Here is a 22,268-nt window from a genome sequence, read left to right as displayed (position 1 = left end):
GGATACATCCATATATGCATGTATGTACGGACATGGCGACTTCAAATCTGTAACCATGTACTGACAGTCGATGCACAAAACAGATTTGATTTAAGCACAGTAAGTATACACCTTGTATATTTTAGCCTATTTACACAGTAACACATGCATGACATGAACTGCACATTCTGTGCAGTGTGTACAGTCATGACAGTATACTATAAAATACAAAATAATATTGATTGTTTTCATCATTCATGGACATGGTTTTAGTTTCACCATGCATGCGTGACACTATCTATAGTCTATCTACCTCGAGACACTGGCACTAGCTTTGAAGTTAAGCGTGTTCCGGACAGAGCGTTACTTGGTGCATGTACATACTTTTTTATGCGGGCGATCAATGTGCCGCATAAAATTATGTGCACACAAGAAACCACGCTAAAGCTGGTTTCATACTACCCTGCCGCTGAGCGGCGTGGCGCACGCGCATTGCAGACAAACAGACACAATCAAGGCTTGTCATTGGTTGAAACGCCCTGCCGCTTGCCAAAGCGGCAGGAAAGTATGCTGGGGGCATAAGCCAACATAACATACGCTGAACTTCAATTTCAAAGCTAGTGCCGATGCAGTTGGCAAGCTATTTGTTTGAGGGAGTTGAGATTAAGTCAAATATCTCAAATTATTCCACTTGTTCATGTTATTGTTTACATTGGGAATTAGGCCGCGCCGCGCCGTCAGCCTTTCGCAGGGCGCAGCTTGCCATGCAACTGTTATCATGCATCATCACACATGGAGATCGAAGGACAATCGCAGCGTGTACCCACAATATGGCGGCATATGACGTCACACTGACAGCCTCTATCTAATTGAATGAATGCAGCTTTCAACAGCTGTACACAATGCAACTGCGATCATCATCCTATATTGCGTATTTCAAACTACAACACGAGCGGTCGAGCGCACAATGGATACCGGTACCATACAATAAGCCCAATCGGCATTGGAAGTTTGCAATGCATTGTGGGACAGTTTTTGCAGTTTTAGGACACTTTGTCCTTTGACCTATCGGGAAAATTGCTGTAATTATTAATAATTTATTTATTATTGTCATAATGTTATCATTAAAAATATTTAAATAATTAATTCATTTAATAATAATGTTTTTTAAGTTTGTTTTTATTCTAGTAACAAGTTTTAAATTATATTTTGTACGCACAAAACCCGAATTTTCCAGATAGGTCAAAGGGCAAAGTGTCCTAAAAAAACCGGAAGTTACAATAGCGATTTGGCTTATACCAACCAATCATGAGTGCATTGGCATGGATGGGTCCGTGTTAGGCCTGCATGAACAGTCGTACACGGTGGCGTATATCGCGCAGTGTACGCCCAAATTTGTCATTCTATGCCTATGTCAGGCTGTGTTCATTCAATTGGAATAATCTGTAAAGCACATGAAGGCCTGGGGAGGGTAAAATTGGGTGGGCAAGAAATTTTTGGCGAGTCGAAAGGGGGCAAGCAATTTTTGGCAAGCTGAGAGGGGGGCAAAGAGATTTTTGGCACGCGTTCTTGGGGGGCCTTTTAAATAAAACGCTCTAAAAAGGCGTAGCCTCCGTAGGGAAACCGTACGGAAATGCTTAAATATGCAAATTTTCCTGCTCGCTGCGCTCGCAGTTTGCAAATTGGGATCCTAAAGTTTGCAAATTGGCATGTTCAAGGGGGGGGGGGGGGCAAAAAATTTTTGGCAGGCCGAGGGGGGGGGGCAAGCAATTTTTGGCAGGCCGAGAGAGGGGGCAAGCGATTTTTGGCACGCCGTTTGGAAATCATAATTATTATACACCCGGGATTGCACAGCCCCATATGTACCAAAAAGTTCTTGCAGATTAATTTGTTTAGCCAAAATATCACCAAATTTGAATTTCCTTCGGACTGGTATACCAGAACGAAATTACAACAGTGGCCTATGGAGCAGTGCAGTATAATACACTAAATCATGCATAACTCGCAAACGCAAAATTGGAAGCAACTGAAATTTTTTCGTAGATATCTATTGCAAAATGTCATAAAAAGATCGAGGATGCTAGGATCACGAAATCCTCCTTTAATGTAAGTTGACACGCACAGTGACAATTATAAAAGACAAATATTTTTTTGCTAATTATAAGCTCTCAAATTTTGGAAGATTAAAAAAATAAATTAATTAAAAAGGCACTCATAAAGTTAGATAAAAAAAATATATAATTATTTATGTAATGGGTTTGAGCACTCTAAATTCCAAAGTTATAGTCACTTGTAAAGTAAACTTGTTATAATTATTTATAGCAATATTGTAAAATATGATGAGTTAGCCCCCCCCATTTTAAGAGTGAAAATTCCGATTTTTACATGATTTACATTATAGCAAGTTGGTGGTGCGCGCCCTTAGACATTTGGCTACGGGCTGCGGATAGCAAGGACAATTTTCAGAAAAAAAAACCATCATGTTGTCATCGAAGTTTCACCAGTTTTTCACCAGTTTTCTATAACATGGCTAAAAAGAAATTGCCCCATTTTGCACTGCAGAAGAAGAAGAGCTGAACCACTGCCCTTGTGAAGTAATTTTGTGATCTAAGATTACCGGTAATACCCAGTTATGTGAGTAAAGAACAAGAAAGACACGAGAATTCATCTGGTTTAGTTCTGACAATTCAACTTGTAAATAGGCTGAAAATAAAAAATCTGGTACATGTATCTAATGAATAGTATTAGTTTACACTTTACATCCAATTGCAACGATATGAGAGCTTGCATGTAATGGTGGTATTCAAGGTCACATATACTAAGGTCAAAGGTCATTTCAGGTCAATTTGTAAATAGTCTGAAAAGGATGATTATTAGTTGTGTTCACGTTGTCGGACGTACGCCCGGCGGACCTTGGCCGGCGCCGGGGGGGGGCTCCCATTGTGGCCTGTACACCATCCGCGATAATCAACTTTTGAATTTAAGCACCCTAAACAAGGATTTAACCCTTGGCTAAAACAATAACCTAAACAAGTGTTTTCACACCCTAACAGGGATTTTATTCCTTGCATCAAATTTCATACCCTAAATTTCATTTCCGCGTATGGGTTGTTTTACAATCAGGGTACACAGATTGTCTCACTGGGGGTGAAAAATGAAGTGTCTAGTTTGTCCTCAATTTATTTGTTTTTGTGTTGTACATGTAGATGGGTCAAATAGGAAATCTGTAAAAATTTTAGGCGTCAAGTGTTCAGAGTTTCAAGTTATGCCAGAAACATGTTTCTGATACACATGTTTCTGTATATACCGGTACCTAATTTTTCGGAGAGGACACATTTTGACGGAAACCTGACGTCCAACTTTCAAACATGTGATACATGGAAACTAAGTGTAAGTGGACTTAGTGTTTATTATGAGTTTGTAGGATATCTATATTAAAGTGTTTTTCAAGAAAATATAATTTTAGTCTTGGGTCAATTTTAACTATGGATTACGAGCTTGTATTCGGAGAGGACATTTTTTGACGGAATTTTCAACATAAATTTGAAGAAATGGTACAATTAAGGAAACAGTCGCAATCTTATGTGGTTCTCAATTTTGAACAATCATGTTTCAAACATTACTTCTGAACTGTCAAAATATGTTTTTATGTTATTGCTGGCAGTGATCATTTGCAGTGATCATTTGCAAAGTTCACAAAGGTCAAATGAGACGGTTATTTTGTCCCAAAATCATACAGAAATGTATATTTTCATCATTTGCTAAGCATTTCAAACAGTTTCTTTGTGGCTGTAGGTGGAACTAATAGGGGCCAATAATTAGGCATGGCAACTTTTAATCATAAGTTAATCTAATATTTGAAACGGGGCACAATATGGTGCTCAGCCCAAATGTACCCAGATTGTAAAACAACCCGTATTAGCAATTGCAATTTTGCTACTCGCTTATTGTGCTTACCCACAAAAACTACCCTTTTACGCGTTTTCATTATCGCGGATGGTGTACAGGCCACAATGGGAGTGACCCCCAGGGGCCCGCGAAGTTGCTGGGAGTAGCGGTAGGCGTTGCCAGGAGTACTGGCAGTGTGAACGATGGTCAGCGTAAGTTCCGCCAGGCGTACATTTTTGTACTTCCAACGATTTACTCCTGACAAAAGTCAGGAGTAGCAAGCTGGGTGTACCCTCCGCCAGGTGTAAGTTGCAATGTGAACGCTGCTACTCCTGACACCCGGTGTAAGTTTCACCTTTTGTTGGTTGGAACTAAGACATTACATATTGCATTGCATGGTTGAAAAGGTCACAGAAACACTGGAAGTGGTAGTCGATGTTTACACCGACCAGAAGTGAATGCTTGGTGGATCTGGTCGGTGTAGTGCTAGGAGTAGGCTAGGTGTGGACACGCGGTAGGAGTACCAAGGTCTTAGCCAGCCATGCGTCTACACGTCTTTAAGACGGCCTAATCTAATTTTAGACGGGTGGATTTAATGGATTTTACAGATGTGATAGCTCTAAAACAGATGATTTTAAGGTTATATGAACTTGAGACTAATTCAGAGTGACATGTAAAGGCCAAATCAGGGCATATTTGACCCCAGTGACCCTTCCATGGGTATAGACAAGTTGTTTTATATTTGAGGGTCAAATTTTGGTATCTGCTTGGACGGGTGGTTTCTGATTTCTGGCTAAGACTCTGAGGAGTACCGTAGCGAAAAAATTTGTGGAATTTTTATCAATGTTAGCGTAACTTTACGCCGGGTGTAACTCAAAATGTGAACACGACTATTGTTGAATTAGTGGACATGCTTGTAAATCCTTGTCAACTTATCAGTACAGTCCAACCTCTCTTATCTGGACCTCTTTTATCCGGATCTCTCTGTTTATATCCGGCTTAGAAATCTTCACTAGAGAACATGTTTTTGATAATTTGACACCTTAATTCCATGCTCTGAATGCCAGGAATGACATATCTATTAGTGTTGAAACAATCTTTTGTTTTCCCAATTTCAGTACTTGGTCAGTCAATGCAGAATTAGGCCTGCATGTAATTCACTTATCCGGATTTTTCACTTATCCGGACAATGCTTGGTCCCATCATGGCCGGATAAAAGAGGTTGGACTGTATAGGGATCAGCAGGAGTATTTCCTTTTTCGTAGCAGAATTGGGACTAGGATCATATGCATAGGCTCTTAAAACCTGTGACTAAAACCGTTGAACATTGCTTTAATTGCCAAGTAATAGGAATAAATCTTATTTTATTACACAGGAGTGTAAAATTTAATTCTTCATTATTCTTTGTTAATTTGTATTTTTTGATTTTACAGCTAGAAGAACCTTAATGTAGAAGGAAAGTATATAGAAATGGCGGTATATCGATCACAAGTTACAGACTTCAAGGTTTCCAGAGGTAAGAAATTGAAAAGCAAGCCAGTAATGCAGGGGGGCAATCTCTCCCCGGGCAATCTCTGTGCTCTCTCTGATACTGATATAGATTCCATATCATGTTGGAGCAATGGGAAAAGGTTAAAGGTCATTGGACCTCGACAAGGGCCTCAACCATTGTCCCAAATAGGGGACGATTGGTCATTAAGACTATTGGTCATTAAGATTTATATTATGAATTTCTGATTCGCGTCTCAAAGAAACTTGCCATGAAAGAAAAAGGAGTTAGAAAAAAATTATGTTGTTCGTACAATCAACTATAATAGTGTTGACATAATTATAGGCCTAAATCATGTACTTCACCATGTTAAAAACTTCACCATGTTATTTGAATTTTATATTGATTTGGGCAATGATAAATCAAAATTGTGCTTAGTTTATTATTTTACTATATGACTATTTTTACTTCACTACTCTATGTGCGTGTTTATAGTGAGCCAGATTATCCAGTATTTAGCGTATAAAACATAAATCAATTGTTAGGTAGGCACCCCCAAAAATAAATGTTTGTTTGTCCTCCACAGGTTTTAAAGAGAACGTGCGGGCGGGCAGATTTTTTTGTTTCTTCCAGATTTGGCGTATTCCTGGACCTAGCTAGAGCTAAATGCTACAATCATTCATGGTGACTTAAAAAAAACAAACATTTTGTGTATTTAATATGCAGTTAAAGTTATAATTTGTGTTCATGTCATAGTCTTTTAATGATTTCATATCCAATGTATTTTGAAGTCACTAAAAGTTATAACTTTGCATATTGAAGACACAAAATGTTTTAGGGGCTTTTTTACTTTCAACCATGAAAGATCTTAGTATTTAGCTCTAGCTAGGTCCAGAGATACTCCAAATCTGAAAAAATGTTGACTTTTACTTATTTTTATAAAAAATAAATTTAAAAAAAAATGGTCAGGCCTTGATCTGAGGAGCGGGCACTGGAGGACAAACAAACAACTTTTTTTTTGGCCTTATTGCAGTATAATAAATCCACTACAATTTTAACATTATTGAGCCCCTGCATTCAACAGGCTATTGAACTAGATATTGAACGTATTATAGACCGTATTTACACTATTTTTGCCCCCCACCCATCAATGCCCCATCAGTTGTTTCAACGAAACATTTGAACGGAAGTCCAAATATAGTTAGTCATTTTGGTGTGATTTTTAAGCTTACCTATTTTTTCTTGAATTACCGTTGTGAAAAAGACCTAATAATTGCCCCCTCTTTGAAAATGCAACATCACCACGAGTAAATACTGTAGTGGCTACAGCTTACAGACCCGGCCAGACCAAACACTAGAAACCCACAAAGACAAGAAAGTGCTCATATTTGGCGAGGCTAGGCGAGAAAAGGTAAAAGGCAAGGAAGCATATTAAAAAAGGCGAGGAATGGCTCAGATTAAATCTTGGCCAGATCCTGGGCAAGGAAAGGCAAGGTACATCCAGCACATCCATACCTGCCACAGACACTTGTCTGGAATATAAGATTCCACACCACCAAATCACACCATAAAGGTAAATGGCTGGTAAAAAAAATCAGTGTTTTTATTGTAAGAACCACACCGGGATTGATTTAATGGAAAAAAAGTTTCAAAAGAAGGCTCATGTGCCTATCTTTGTGATAGCTGTACTTTGTGGATGGTTTTCTCAATATCTAAGCATAAAAAGATTACATTTGTTACAATTATGAAATTTGAGGCACGTTTTTTGTTCTTCTTCACCAGATGACGTCACTACATATAATCAGTGTGCTGTAAGATTGACAGGATGTACATATTTTTCAACACGTCACTGCGAAAAATCAAGCTGGCAGCTGCTGCTTACCTACCCAATATTTGTTGGTTAATGGAAGAACATATCATAAACATTAGGTAACATGGTGTTTTGAATGAACCCACGGTTGTTTGATGGGATCATTTATTAATTTTTCAAACAAAACATCATGTACAACCAAATTTTAGGCTTTCAGCCACAAGCATTTTTGACTATTTACAAGAAAACCGCCGCAAACAAGAAAAGCCATTAAAAGGGGATGCTGTGTTTCATGGGTAAGTCCAACTCACTGAACTATTGCTTTGCCTACTTAACAATAGGTATGGCTGTATTAATGTTTGTTTCAATTTGTTCTGTGACTCAATTAAAAATATCTGAAAGGCTGAGAAACAAAAAATTAGGCCCTGCCTGATTATCATAATTATCTTAATGTTGCTATCTTCAGTAGATCATAGCACATGGTTAGCAATACACGTGCTGCATTAATTTGAGTCGGCATCAATACTAAAACTGGAATAATTTCACTTTTAATCAGGGTTTTCTTTAAGCATTTTGCTGAAGGGGTATTTTCAAATTTTTTTGACCCTTTCAATTGTGAATTTTTGTGAATGAAACATTGCCCAAGGGGTACTTTTATAATATTATTTTTGAAGACATTTTTAACAATATGTGTGTTTTTGGAGCCATAGGCGTAGATCCGGATTGGGGTGGTGGGGGAATCTCCCCAATATTTTGCCAGGGGGTGGTCCATACAATCATCCCCCAATGTTGACGCCTGTATGTGGGTTTCTGACCAAATTAACCTCATATTTGGCCATTTAGCCCCAAAAGTGCACATTTTTGCGCGCTTCTCGCGAATTTATTCCACTTTTGCACCATATTTCAAAAGTTTAGGTTGAAAATGGTAAAAATTGTTGTACCATAAACTTATTCTTTCTCCAAAAGGTGCTGGATTCACTATACTTCAAGACACACCCCACACCCCCACACCCTCCGAGAAAAAAAAAGAAATCTACACCACTGTTTGGAGCAGTGGCGGATCTAGAGCAGTCAGAAGGGGATGGGGCAATTTTGCAATTTGGTGGATTATTTTGGCAATATAATGTGTAAAATTTTAGTTGAAAAAAGCCGAACATTTGTGAAATGAGCAGTCCATGGAGTCTTTCGTGGACGGCAAGTTTTCCCTATTATGGTAGGCATTACATAAATTGGCAAATGTCGAAAGCAGAAGTGAAAGTGGCCATTTGTTTATCAACTACATGAGGGTGATGTTCCCCCTTAGAACTTGGAAAATTTTGCAAAATGAAGACCTAATTGAAGCGATTTGGTGGACCATTTTGGCACTTTTACTGTGTAAAATTTAAATTTGAACAGTTGAAAAGCTGCAAATTGTGAAATGCCGGTCCATAAAGCCTTCGTTGTCCTACATATCGGGAGTATAGGTCCTAAATGCCAAAAGCCGAGAATAAATACACAATATCAGGTGTTTCTCTATTCAATTCTTGCAATATCTGAATGCGACGTTTTCAAGATTTTATACGCATTGGACTTTGGGACTAGAGATTTGAAGGAGTCAGAAAAGTGCCTGAGCAGCGTAAATATGCGTGTTTTGTGCGTTAAAGAAAACCCTGCTTTTAATGGTCGAGATATGTTAAGAAAGGCTGCAGATCATGTAAAATGGGGTTTTAAGCAAATTTTAACCCTGTATTTGACATGTATGACAGATACTCTAGAAACACTGTGTGGGGATGCACTATATTTAGATCACCGAGCAAGATGAGATACAAATTGTGGAAGAGGATATAACCAGATTTGTCTGTTTTGGGGTAAACTTTTGCTAATTTGCAATTTGCATTACATGGGGGGGGGGGGCTAGGGATTTGGAAATATGCTCAAAAATGGCTTCAGATTGAATTTTGAAAGTTAAAAGATTTCCTTCAAATTTAAAATTTAGAAGGAAATCGTACATTAAGGCTTTAAGCTTACCTGAAAAAGTATTCTTACCATGCCCAAGTACATGTAATTATTTATCAGCTAGTCAAGACCATTCTTCTTGCACAAGATATCAATTAAGGCCTATAAGCCTAACCTGAAAAATTGGGGTTTTGTCAAGTAGGCTAGGTACTAGTTACTGACTCTGAGACATGACTGAGTTTGGTTTAATTAATGCAGTTGCAGTAATCTGTCTGATTTCAATTTTGTTTTTGTTCAGATATGACCATGTATGTGACCATCTGTGATGCTGTGTTTCATGGGTAAGTCCAACTCACTGAACTATCGCTTTGCCTACTTGACAATAGGTACGGCTATATTAATCTTTGTTTCAACTTTAACATATGTGTTCTGTGACTCAATTAAAAACATCTGAAAGGCTGAGAAGCCAAAAATTAGGCCCTGTAGTCGGGCAGCAAACTACCCAGTTTTTAAGGCCTGTGGCCTTTTGATGAAGACAATGTGCCACCTATCCTAGCATGTTGTTTGGGTCCCAAGTAACATATTTATACAAAATGTTTACAAAAATCCAAATCCAGATTTTGTTTTTCAAAATGGCGCCCATTTTGGCAAAATATTTCCAATATTTGTTAAACTGCCCCTTCCCAATGTGATTTTATTGGCACAGTAGTGATTGTTTTAGGCTTGTTATAGTAGTTTTGTCATGTTGGCATGCAGTAGCACCAATATTAATGATTTAAAAATTCAAAATGGCCTTAAAAAATTCAAAATGGCCACAGAAATCAATTTATCTCCTTCAAACATACAACAAGCCTACATCAATCTGGTAACATATGAGATTGGACACATGACATGAATATTAAAATAATAACACACACAAATCCCATACTAAATGCACACCCCACCCCACACCCTTACCCACCCCTCCACCCCCGTATATTTCGTTTATTATTTTAAAGTGCCACAAAAAATGTATCAAAAACATTTTCTTGGCTCATAATGGGTATCCTTTATACAAGAACAGTTGGTGGTGCTAGTTTGGGCTACAGGCTGTACTACTACATCCATAAGTACATGGCAGCAGGGGGTACATGGTTCTTCAAAAAAATTTGAACCATTTAAGGACAATTTTGCCCAAATGTGCCCAGTTGGTTGCACTGGTCTCCACTGAAAACCCACCCATCGATATACCAAAATCGCTGAAAAAGGTACCCCAAAACCGTGGCACCTTCCTGTACACCTTCAAACAGGAAGACCCCCCAGGGATATGGCATTGGCCAGACATTGAGAGGTATTGAGGGGTATTGAGAACAGGGTAAAAGGTACAGAGTGGTCCCAGAAATAGTTTATGGGTCCCGGGGGATGGAATTTTCAATGGTTTCTATAGGGATGGAGTTGGGATACCAGGGATGGGGTACCGTAGGTCCCAGGGACAATAGTTTATGGATCCAGGTGAAGGTTCTAGGTTCCAGGGGTGACATTAGGGGTGTCAGCAATGGGGTTTGGGGTACCAATGACAGGGTTAGGGGTTCGGGGGGATGAGGTTAGGGGTTCCAGGAATGGGGAGAGTCCCATGGTCGGTGTTAGGGCACCTAAAACAATGCCTACTGTACCAATAAATTCACAATGGGAAGGGTCAATTTGAAAAATATTGGATAGGGTGAGGGGTATTGGGATGGAGTAAAGGGTCCCAGGGTTTGGATAATGGGTACCGGGGACAGCGTTAGGTGCACTGAGGAAGTGCTAGGGGTACTGAGGACAGGGTAACGGGTTATGGGTCCCGGTGAAGGGGCTAGGGGTTTCAGAGATGACCGGTCATGGGTCCAGGAATGGGTCGCATGATCGTGAGGCGTGTTTGAGGTCCAAGGGATAGGATATGGGTGACTGGGGATTGAGTGAGGGGTACCAGGGTTGGAGAAATGGGTACCAGGAACAGAATAAGGGGTACTGGGCATTGGGTATGGTGAACCAGATGTGGGCCAACAGGTTCCGAAGATGGTATTAGGGTCCCAGGGATGTTTCATGGCCGGGTCTCAGGGACAGAGTTTGGTGTTCCATGAATTGAGTTTAAGGTCACATAGTTTGTGTTAGAGGTCCCCGGGAATAGGGTAATGGGGATGGAGGCCAAGAGTTATGGATATGAGTACCAGGAACAGGGTAAGGGGTGTAAGGCATTGAATATGGGGAACCAATCAACCAAATGTGGGGTTACAGGAGTCAAAGATGGGATATATAATTTATAATGTATTTAATTATCTGTATTTAATAATAATTTGTATATGGTCATTTTCACGGTAAAGGGTGTAACTTTGGATTTTTAACATTTTAATCCGTAGTGTTCTAATAAAGCCACAGAATTCCATGATTTTTGGCCACATAAGTCATCTAGTTAGCAGCTACCTTGGGTAGCATAATCAGCTTTGGGAGTTACTGCGTTCAGTTTTAGCAGGCTTAAATGTACTTAATATTGCCATTTTGAAAAACTATAAAAAACAGTAACATTTTTGTAAAACCCTATGTTTTCTTCAGTTAGTTCATGGATAATTTTTCTTATCCTGAAAGTACAGTCATATGTTCAGTAAACACTGCCACATTAGATTTAATTGTGAACAGCCCTGTATTTTTGAGAACCGGACTTGATATTTGTCGTTTTGGAGGCTTCATTTTCCGTTAACAATTGTTAACAAACTTTGTGGGTGTAGCTTTGGTTCATAATTCTTGGTTATTTCTTCACTTCTTCTTGATTCATAACAGTTGTTATCTTAACTTGAAATGGGTAACAAAAATTAGTAGATTTGCAAGCTTTTAAAATTTTTATAAAATCTTGACTTCAAAGAGCCGTTTTCCGTTAACTTTTTGAAGCCTCCGAAACAAACTGTTCAGCAAGCTTGTACAAATATAAATAAAAGAGCTCATCAAATCTATTTATCAAAATGTAGCAAAGTAGATCCTCAAGTCACATGTTTTTAAATCGTGGAGATATATATCACCGTTTGAAAATGGGACCCAATACAAACTTTCCGTTAACACTTGAAGCCTCCGAAACAAATGAAGCCTCCGAAACAACAATAAGATTAATTATCATCTATGCATATCTAAATTGGTGTGTTTCATACTGATATCTGCATTGTAATTATTACTTGATATGTGCAGAATGTCATAAATTAAAAAAAATTTTGACATTATGGTTAAAAGTTTGAAAAATATACTGATATCCAAAAAAGCCTGTTTCGGAGGCTTCACATGCAAAAAACACCATGCTTTTAAACAAATGGGTGAAAAAATTAACATGTGATAAATCTACAATATCTGCCGCATAGAATCATTGATTCAATATACACAAGAAAATAACAGCTTGGATGATCCCAACACTGTTGTTTTCAAAAAAACTACTTCTGCAATGTTTAACAATTGTTAACATGAAGCCTCCGAAACAAAAAAAAATGACATGCTGTGATAATTTAATTTTTGTCACAACTGAAATTCAATACTTAGAAGCAAAGCATGAAAATTGGTAATTGTGATATTTTTTACCTATTTTTTTATGTCAACTTGTAGTGGTTAGCCAAATATTTTACTTTTATGATCACCGGTGTTGTTAACTGAAGCCTCCGAAACACAAATCGCTTGAATTGCCAATTCTAAAAAATAACTCCAATTTCTGTGAAACTTAGCTGGGAGGTTCCTTTCATCAAGTAGTATTTGTACATGAAGTTAGACATTCAAATTATTTTAGGAACCCAATTAAAACTTAAAAAATATGTTTAAGGTTTGGAAATTTCCATTGTAAATGACACTTGATGTTAAAAATTTTCAAAACTGCAATTACAAACATAGCAAAACATGGTATAAAATTTAACTTATATCTGTTGACTTACTTTGGAATGGGATTTCACATGTATTCCAGCTTTCATGTCATAATTTTCTGAGGTTATGTAAAATACATTTTTTCTTAGATTTTAACCAAAATGTTATGGAAATGTCAATTTTTTTATTAGAAATCAAAAGGTTTAAGCCTTGAACATTATTTTACTGGAATTTAAGTTGCTTCTATGCATGATTTCAGTAAACAGAAACATATTTAAGTGGTTTGAAATTTTGACCCAAAAAATCAAAAGTTACACCCTTTACTGTGAAAATGACCATATATTTGAGAAGAAACCAGATAAACTTGAATTAAATTGAAAAATTAGGGTCCCAGGGATGGGTCATGGGTCTCGGGGATGGAGTTACGGGTTCCAGGAATAGAGTTAAAAGTCCCATAGTTGGTGTTAGAGGTTCCAGGGAACAGGGTAAGGGGTAATGGTGATAGAATTAGGGGTCCCAGGGTTGGGGTAGGTCATTAAATGGGTACCAAGAACAGAGTAAGGGGTGCCGGGCATTGGTTAAGGGTAAACAGGTTGTGGGGTTGCATGTACCAAAGGTGGGATTAGGATCCCAGGGACGGGTTATGGGCAGACCTGCCAACCTAGCGCAGTAAGAAAGAGAGACATTGAGGCTAAAATTGTGTACATGTACACAAACCAGGTACCGACAAATTCAAAGACTTGAGGTGTGCAATATTTTCAGAATTCAGGGAAGGTTTTGCAGGTCTAAATTTATCACAATAGACTAAAGAGAATGCTATAGCAAAATTTTAAAGTGACATTTGCATAATTTTCTTCTGTTCTTACATTTAAATTTGCCATCACTGAAATTTTCAGAAAGCAGGACTGTCCCTCTTTTTTTCTTTTGAAAACCCCAAATGAGGGACAGTCCCTCAAAATGAGGGACAGTTGGCAGGTCTGTATGGGTCTTATGAGAATTCCAGGTTCCAGGAACGGAGTTTAAAAGTCCCAAAGTTGGTGTTAGAGGTCCCAGGGAATAAGGTTAGGGGTAATGGAGATGAAGTTAGCCTAGGGGGCCCCGCGTTGAGGAACTTGCGGTAATGGGTACCAGGAAAGGGGTTAAGGGGTACCGGATGTGGGGTTACCGGTACCAAAGATGGGATTAGACTAGAGGTTCTAGGAAGAATGGAGTTAAAGGTCCCATAGTTGTTGTTAGGTGTCCTGGGAATAGGGTTAGGGGTACTGGGGATGGAGTTCCGGGTTTCCAGGTTTGGCTTTAGGAGTCCCAGGGATGGCGTTAGGGGTACCGAGGACTGTGTAAGGGTACTGGAGTAAGAGACTTAGGGTAATAAGGATATGGGTAGGGTGCCAAGGGTGTGGTTATGGGCTGGTCCGAATACATCAAATTTAGCTATAGAACATATCAGGTTATGGGCCACTGGGCAGTGGATTATGGGTTCCAGTGTTGTGTTAAGGGGTCCCTTGGCTGGGTCTATGGGCCCCAGGGATGGGTAGTGCTACTGGCCAGGGATGGGGTTAGGGGTACCAAGAATACAGGGTTATGTGAACCGAGGAGGGTATTTGGGTAGGACATTCGGGTACTAGTACGGGATACATGTTATTGGGTATAGATATCAGAGTACGATACGTTTAACAGGGTAGGCCTACAGGGTTAGGGCCTATGAGTTAGATACCAAGTTAGGGGTGATCGGGGTAAAGATTAGGCTTAAGGGTTCGGGTATGAGTATGGGCTGGCCCCGGTACATCAAACTTAGCGGGAACATAATTATTATTATCATATCCAGATGAGGAGGCATGAAGACATTTAAGGTGGAAGTTACAGATTTTAAATTCAGGAACTATTTTAAAATAAAATGTTATCATAGAGAGTGAATTATAGGTAAGCATTTGAATGGGGGGGTGGGTGGGTGGGGGGTGGGTGGTGTGTATTTGCAGTGTAGTGGAGTTTGTGTATCTGTTGGTATATTAATTAACATGTTACTTGCTTAAACTTATATTTTATAATGCTCATTGTATGTATAGAGGAAACAAGTTGAATTTGGCGGCCATTTTGAATATCAAAATCGTCAATATTAGTGCATACATGTCATAAATAATATCCTAGGCCTAAAACAATTGCTATTGTATCAATAAATTCACAATGGGAAGGTCAGTTTGAAATATATTGGAAAATTATTGAAAAAATGGCGCAATTTAGAAAAACAAGATGGCCGCCATCTGCTGCATCTGGATTTTTGTAAACATGCATAAATATGTTACTTGGGACCCAAACAACATGTTAGGATAGGTGGCACATTGTCTTAAAAAAAAGGCCACAGAATTTAGTTTGCTGCTTGACTACTGCCTGATTATCATATCTTAATGTTACTATCTTCAGTAGATAGCACATGGTTAGCAATACACATGCTGCATTAATTTGAGTCGGCATAAATACTTGAATAATTTCGCTTTTAATGGTCAAGATATGTTGAGAAAGGCTGCAGATCATGTAAAATGGGGTTTTAAGAAAAAAAATTAACCCTGTAGATTCCACACCACCAAATCACACCACCAAGGTAAATGGCTGGTAAAAAAATCAGTGTTTTTATTGTAAGAACCATTGAGCTGCTTACCTACCCAATATTTGTTGGTTATATTGTAGAAGATATCATAAACATTAGGTAAAAGGGTGTTTTGAATGAACCAGGGAGGGTTAACAATGAGAAAATGATCAATTCCTCCATACCTTTTAACACATAAATGAATAGGAAATCTATTTGGTGGTGTGCACCCATAAGTAGCACCCAATTAACACCATTGTTATCATGTTGACTCAATTGGTCATTAACAATTTTAATTTTTATAACAGTAATTCCTGCCAGACAGCCCAGGAAGGTTATGACCAATTGAGTGTGCTGGAATTAAGTACCTCACCATTTCTTGCCACTTGCCCAGGATGCCATTCCTCACCTTTTTTAAATTTAAAGAATATGTGACCCGTCACATCAATAGTTACTGATTGCTACATGTACCCGTCCCTATTTAGTATGGGGCTTGTTTGAAACAAGTTTGTTGATGTTCAAATGCCAAATTGACTGCTCAGTGCCAGAAGTGGGTAAGTGCAATAGCTGCCATGTGAAGTATGAGTACAATACTGTGTGTAAACTGCCAAAATGGTCACAGGGCAGCTATTGCGCTTACCTACTTATGGCACAGAGCAGTCAAAATACTGATGCCCTTGCACATTATTTTTTTCCATCACAATGCACTCCACCTTTGGGGTTGTATCATATAGGAAAAAATAAACAGCATTTGCATTGATATTTGTCATTTGAACTACAATAAAAATCATATCTAGTCATTAATCTCAAATCAAGAACTTAATTTTGTTAATTAAATGCAAGTTTAAACAAACAACATTACTTAAACTCTTAACGAGAGTAACAAGAGTAAAAAACCTATATTATGTATTGTGTTATTTGTGTTAAACTTGAACTGAAAGCCTGATGATTCCAAGAAAGATGGGTTAACCACTGAGCTGTTATTTTATTAATTTTAATTTCCATAAATCTTCATTTTATCACAGGTGATCATGCATATTCGCCATACCAAAATCACAATGCGTCGAACAGAAGAGGTGCAGCTGTTTGTCTCAAAAGAGGAGAATTCCATAGAGGTGATGGGCGCTTGATGACATCCACTTGCTAGCCAACCTTATACCGGAAGAAAGGAAGCGTTCCTTACGAATATTCATATAGGGCTGCTTGGTAGTTTGGTATTAATAGTCTCATGGAATTGAGACTAAAATAGTCTATAGAGAACAGAACTATAATCACTGCAAGCTCCTGTAAACTCATCTCCTCAAAATTGATTCACAATAACTTTTATCCCACTAAAAGTAGCACTTAGATAGTCTGCATGCTGTCTACTGAAGCTAATGCTAAGTATGTTTCATATGCTATCAAGATAGTCTGTATGCTATCTACTGAAGCTATGCCAAGTAGTTCATTCCACACATGCTGTCAACTGAAGATCATAGCAATATTGTAATTTGTTATTAATATGTGATGTGATCAAGCAAAATCAGTTGGAACTCGGAAATATTAAATTTTCTGTTTCTTATAGGATAGTAAAAACATTTACAAATCTGGATTTTGCAGAAAACAGCATTGAAATTGAACAACCAATTCCAAAGATATGAGCAACTAAAGAGTTTCCAAAGCAACTAGAAACAAAAGGAAATATTTACTTTGTGTGGCTATATCGCAAAATCAATATTTCCGAGTTCCGACTGATTTTGCTTGATCGCATCACATATGTTATTATTTTAACAGATTCTACCTACTTGATTGTTTTGTATTACACAGGTGCTACTGAATATAGTCCATTTTGTTTAGAGGTTAATGACAGTGCATCATTTGTCTTGAGGGTATTGTAAAATAATTTTATTTAAAACATTGTGCTTTGGAATCAAGGAATATCAGGAGCAGTGCAAAGCACAATGTTTAGATATTTTACAATACCCTCAAAATACCTGATGCAAAGTCATTAACCACATTCATAACTGCCACTTTTCACTTTGCATCATATTTTCTTCTTTTAAATTTGAAAACAAAATAAAGTTTTAACTTTATCACAAAGTTGTCACAAAGTAGCTTCTCATCAAAAATATGTAGCATCAAAACCATAGCACCTATCAAAAACAACCTTATTGGTGCAAAGTGGGGGCAATGGCTCATCTGAAATTGTAAACTTTGATAAGGTTGCACCAAGTTGATGTATCGTTATGATACACAAAATTTTCATTAGAGATGAGGACTGTACAAGAATACTGCTTGGACTGCTTAAGACTTGCCCCTACTACTGTATGTAGATACCATTTTTCCTTCCAGAAAATGTATAATCATATTATTAGTTCATGACACATGGCCTTATAGTAAACATTTCACTTGAATGAACATATCCCCGATCTTATTTCAAAACACAATGCAAATGCACAACCTTGCATACTTAATGAAAAACACTAGCTAATCACGAGTGAGTTCGATTCTCTTCCCTGTTAGACACATGCAATAATTAATCACACAGTATGCGTGGACAATCATCGCACTGTTGGCAGCTTTGTTCATTCAAATGAAATTTTTACTCTAAAGATAAGATGTTTTGTATTTAAGGTTGGTCTGAACCCTGGAATTATGGAAACTTTCGGGCCTCATAACTTCTAAATTGTTGGTCTAAAGTATATAAAAGTATACTTATTTAGAATGGCAAAGACTTGATAATTTCATCTGTGAGGTCAAATTTGGGCCAAAATGCCATTTTTGGCCCAAAATCCCCAAAATAACGGTTTTTGGCCCACTTCTTTTTCGTGAAAAAAAAAAAAAAAAAATTTGGGCCAAATTTTTTTTAAATTAATTTTAAAAACTAGATCAAAATATCTAGGACCCTTTTTTTTATTTTATTTAATTTTGACCAATTTCACCAAAAATATTTGAAATTTGGGCCAAAATCTGGCTTTTTTATGATTTTTCTTTGAAAAATCAGCATTTTTGACCATTTTTGGTGCAAATTTCTCAAAGTTGGCCCATGGTTCAGCTATGGTGTGGTAACCGCTCTAGTTACTCCATATTTTTTTTTTTTTTTTTGAAAGAAAATGTATAATTTTTGCTATTATTAGTTTTATTAGTTAGTGCTTTCTACTGAAGATACACTTCCGGGTTTTGTGGTGCAGTAGCTAGAGCATTGGACTCATGATCGTAAGGTTGTGGGTTCGAACCCCATTCTACATGTTATACAAGGATGCATTTGCTAAAGATATCACTTATCATACAAAACAATATAATTATCTACTGAAGATAACATTTTGATTGTTTTGTATTACACAGATGCCATATACTGAAGATAGCACATAGATTGTTTTGTATTAAACAGGTATTATCTACTGAAGATAGTACAGGTGCTAGCTATATAAATAGATTCATCAAGGTTATTGGTAGACAATATGAAAGGTTTCTTTTAAACAAAACCAAAACTTTCACTTGCCATTGATGGTTTCACCTATCATGGTCAGTGACAAATTTTATTGGGGGGAGGCAAAGTGAATTTCAGGGGTGGGCAAAGTGAATTTCAGTAAGAGGGGTGGGGAAAATTAACAAATTTTGTGCAAAATAGCTGCAAAAAGTGGAAATGTTCTAATTTTGGTGAAATGCCTTCCTGCCCCCTGTAGTTCCGCCACTGATCATGATCGATGGGCATCATCAAAATGATGATTGGTGCTTCCTCCAGTTGGATATATCCTGACTGAAGGTGGTGTCTTATAAGGCAGGAGTGGATCATGCACATGACTTATGAAGTGGGGCCCTTGTCCTTGTTCATGACAGTGGGTCCAAGTCTTCTGATCAAAATTGATTCTTGACGGTTTCACCTATCATGGTCAGTGACAGCACAATTAATTTTATTGGGGGAGTGAATTTCAGGGGTGGGCAAAGTGAATTTCAGTAAGAGGGTGGGCAAAATCAACCAATTTTTTGCAAAATAGCTGCAAAAAGTGGAAATGTTCTAATTTTGGATGTATCCTGACTGAAGATGGTGTCTTATTAGGCAGGAGTGGATCATTCACATGACTTAAAAAAATGGACCCCTTTGTCTTTGTTCATGACATTGGGTCCTTGTCTTCTGATCAAAATTGATTCTTTAATGTGTCCTGTATATTCTCATGTGGACTCCTTACATAGGATTTTAGCATTGCCCCAGTTGATATAATTTAATTGAACAGCAGTGTGAGCATGGTCTAAGACTGGATTGCAGACTTAGACTGCCTGCTAACCGATGGCTTTGCGAGTTTGTAGTGGCATATTTTTGTCAATGTTTACCCCCTTTAAATGTTGGCTTGCCCGCTCTTTGCCCACCCTCTCAAAAAGTGCTTGTTATACACCACTGCAAGTTTGAAACTAGCACTTAATATTAGCATCTAACTTGTTTTGTATGAAACACATGCATTCTACTAGCCCCCTACTGAAGATATCACTTAGATTGTTTTGTATTACACACATGCTTACTACTGAAGATCATAACTTAGATTGTTGCTTTGTATTTACATGCATGCTATTGCTGTCTACTGAAGACAGGTTTGACTATGAAAACGATTCTCTCATAAATGCATCTATGCAGTTTCCACATCGATACACCCAATATTTGCTTATTTGGGGATTTGATTATGATGATAAAACATTAGTCTGAAGTTAAAATTATGAAGATGATACAGTTTATGTTTTGACAAAGTCTGTACAGAATTCTTATCATCAATACCATATTGTGCTGCACATAAGGCAATATAATGCCAATTTGGCACAAAGCATGAACTTTGACCTCTATTATATCAGTGCGCCCAAGTAGCTTTTGCTTGTTTTTTGTCTACTAGTCACCAAAGAAGCTAGATCATGAAAAATGAAATTGGGATCTTATTGTTATTGGCGTATCTTTTGTAATGCAGTAAAAGCCCACATTGCTGCATGCGTCATTGTTCAAGGGAATTGAGGTCAATATTGACCTCCACAATCAGGCTAAGTCAATTTTCAAAAATCATTAAAATATGAAGATCAAGAGATCCCAAGCTAATTTTTATATTAATTGATAGAAAATTATGTCTTCTTTGATGGGACGCGCAGAAATACAGGCACTTAAAAATGCCCGAAAATAGGGAATTTTGACCTTTGACCTTTATTAACTCTGTGCGCCATCAAAATCCCAAAAAGTTTTTGCTGGAAAATGAAACTTACCATGGAGGTCTGTAATTACAAACTTGTTTGGACTTGGGGTCTCGATTGTGGCCCATTATGATGCTTTGAAGTTTGCCTGAGGCGCTTTTCATCAAAACATTGGATTTGCTGTTTTTATGTACCATCAAGAACTTTTTTTCTTGGTTTTTGTGATGTAACCATTTGGTACTTCAAAAAAAATGCAAAACGAGGTTGGGATGATGATGTTATGCCCTCCAAAGTTTGCCATTTGTAAACTAGGCTCACAGAGGCCGAAATTTCAAGATTTTTTTCAGCTGAATGAAGGCGCTGTGCATGCTCATATTGTACATGTGAGTTGTTGGTGTTAATATGTACCAATATAATTTTTAGAAAAAATTTAATTATTTTTTGTATCGCAGTTGGGTACATAATAAGGAAGACTGGCTCTTAAATTACAAATCGTGGGCAAAAGGTTACTATTTTCAATGAGCTATGACTTTGCTAAAGAGTGCTTACAAATTAATAGTAGCACATAGTTTGATTTGTATTTCAAATATGCTATCTACTAAAGCAGGCTTTGAGTTTTAAGGAGTGCGAGTGTGATCACACTCCACAACACTCCTTAAATTATCATAAGAAGTGTCCTTAATCTTTAAGCTTAACACTCATGATTCACAAAATAGCACTCCTCACAAGATTGAGGTGTGCTATTTATCACACACCTCAATTAATTTTTTTAAACTAAAAGCCTGCTAAAGGTTACACTTGGATCGTTTTGCATGCCATAAGGCTGCGTTCACATAGAAGTATACGGTATACGGTATTCGCTATACGAAATACGCTCATTCATTCAGGCTGAGTTCATATAGGAGTATACTATGTGAACTCAGCCTGATCGAATAAAGCTTAATGTTGTCAGTTTACCCATTTTCTTGGCGTCTTATCAAATGCTTGTAACTTTACTTCTTGAGGTCACATTGCATTCAATGAGGTGTCATAATGTGCAGAATTAGATAGTGCATCTATTAAAAAAATGAATTTGCCCACGTACATTTGTATGGTTTAGGTTTTTTAAATTTGGACGGTATACGCTGCACTAAAATCGAACATGCGCGATTCCCACTATACTATACTATATGCAGGTATACGGCCTTTTCAAATAGCTCTTATGTGACCCGGTACTATGAAATTACCTTGCTAGATTTAATCTATCGCGTGCAGTGCACCTGCAAAAGCGTGCATCGTATACCCGAATAGTATACTTCTATGCGGTCGTAGCCTTATGTGACCCGGTATTATGAAATTGCCTTGCTCGATTTAAGCTATACGCAAAACGTGCACCGTATACCCGAATAGTATACTTCTATGTGAACGCAGCCTAATGGTGCTGTCTACTAAAGATAGCACTTTGATTGTTTTGTATACATGTGCTATCTTCAGTAGATACAAGGGTATTATGTGCTTGGGTGTTAAGCCCTTGAGACCAAGGTAGTGGATGGCACTGCGGATTGGCTGAATTTCCCCCTGTTTTTACCTTTAATTTTCATGATTTTTTTTTCAAT

At 37.7% G+C, this 22,268-nt stretch overlaps 1 protein-coding gene and 1 long non-coding RNA gene across 3 annotated transcripts in view; both read left to right on the top strand.

The window, feature by feature from the left end:
• The window catches only part of LOC140144765 (acetylcholinesterase-like), a 102,128-nt gene that overhangs the window by 2,024 nt on the left and 77,836 nt on the right, over positions 1–22,268 (top strand). The gene's annotated exons all lie outside the window — the stretch shown is intronic.
• LOC140144769 (uncharacterized) lies at positions 32–18,330 on the top strand. The gene is made up of 5 exons (XR_011857932.1): positions 32–99; positions 5,301–5,383; positions 7,139–7,462; positions 9,400–9,442; positions 16,554–18,330. It is a non-coding gene; the product is annotated as an uncharacterized lncRNA (long non-coding RNA).

The sequence above is a fragment of the Amphiura filiformis genome, unplaced genomic scaffold (genome assembly GCF_039555335.1).
Source record: "Amphiura filiformis unplaced genomic scaffold, Afil_fr2py scaffold_79, whole genome shotgun sequence".
Lineage (NCBI taxonomy): Eukaryota > Metazoa > Echinodermata > Ophiuroidea > Amphilepidida > Amphiuridae > Amphiura > Amphiura filiformis.
Note: the sequence above shows the minus strand (reverse complement) of the source record. Positions and strands in the feature narration are given on the sequence as shown.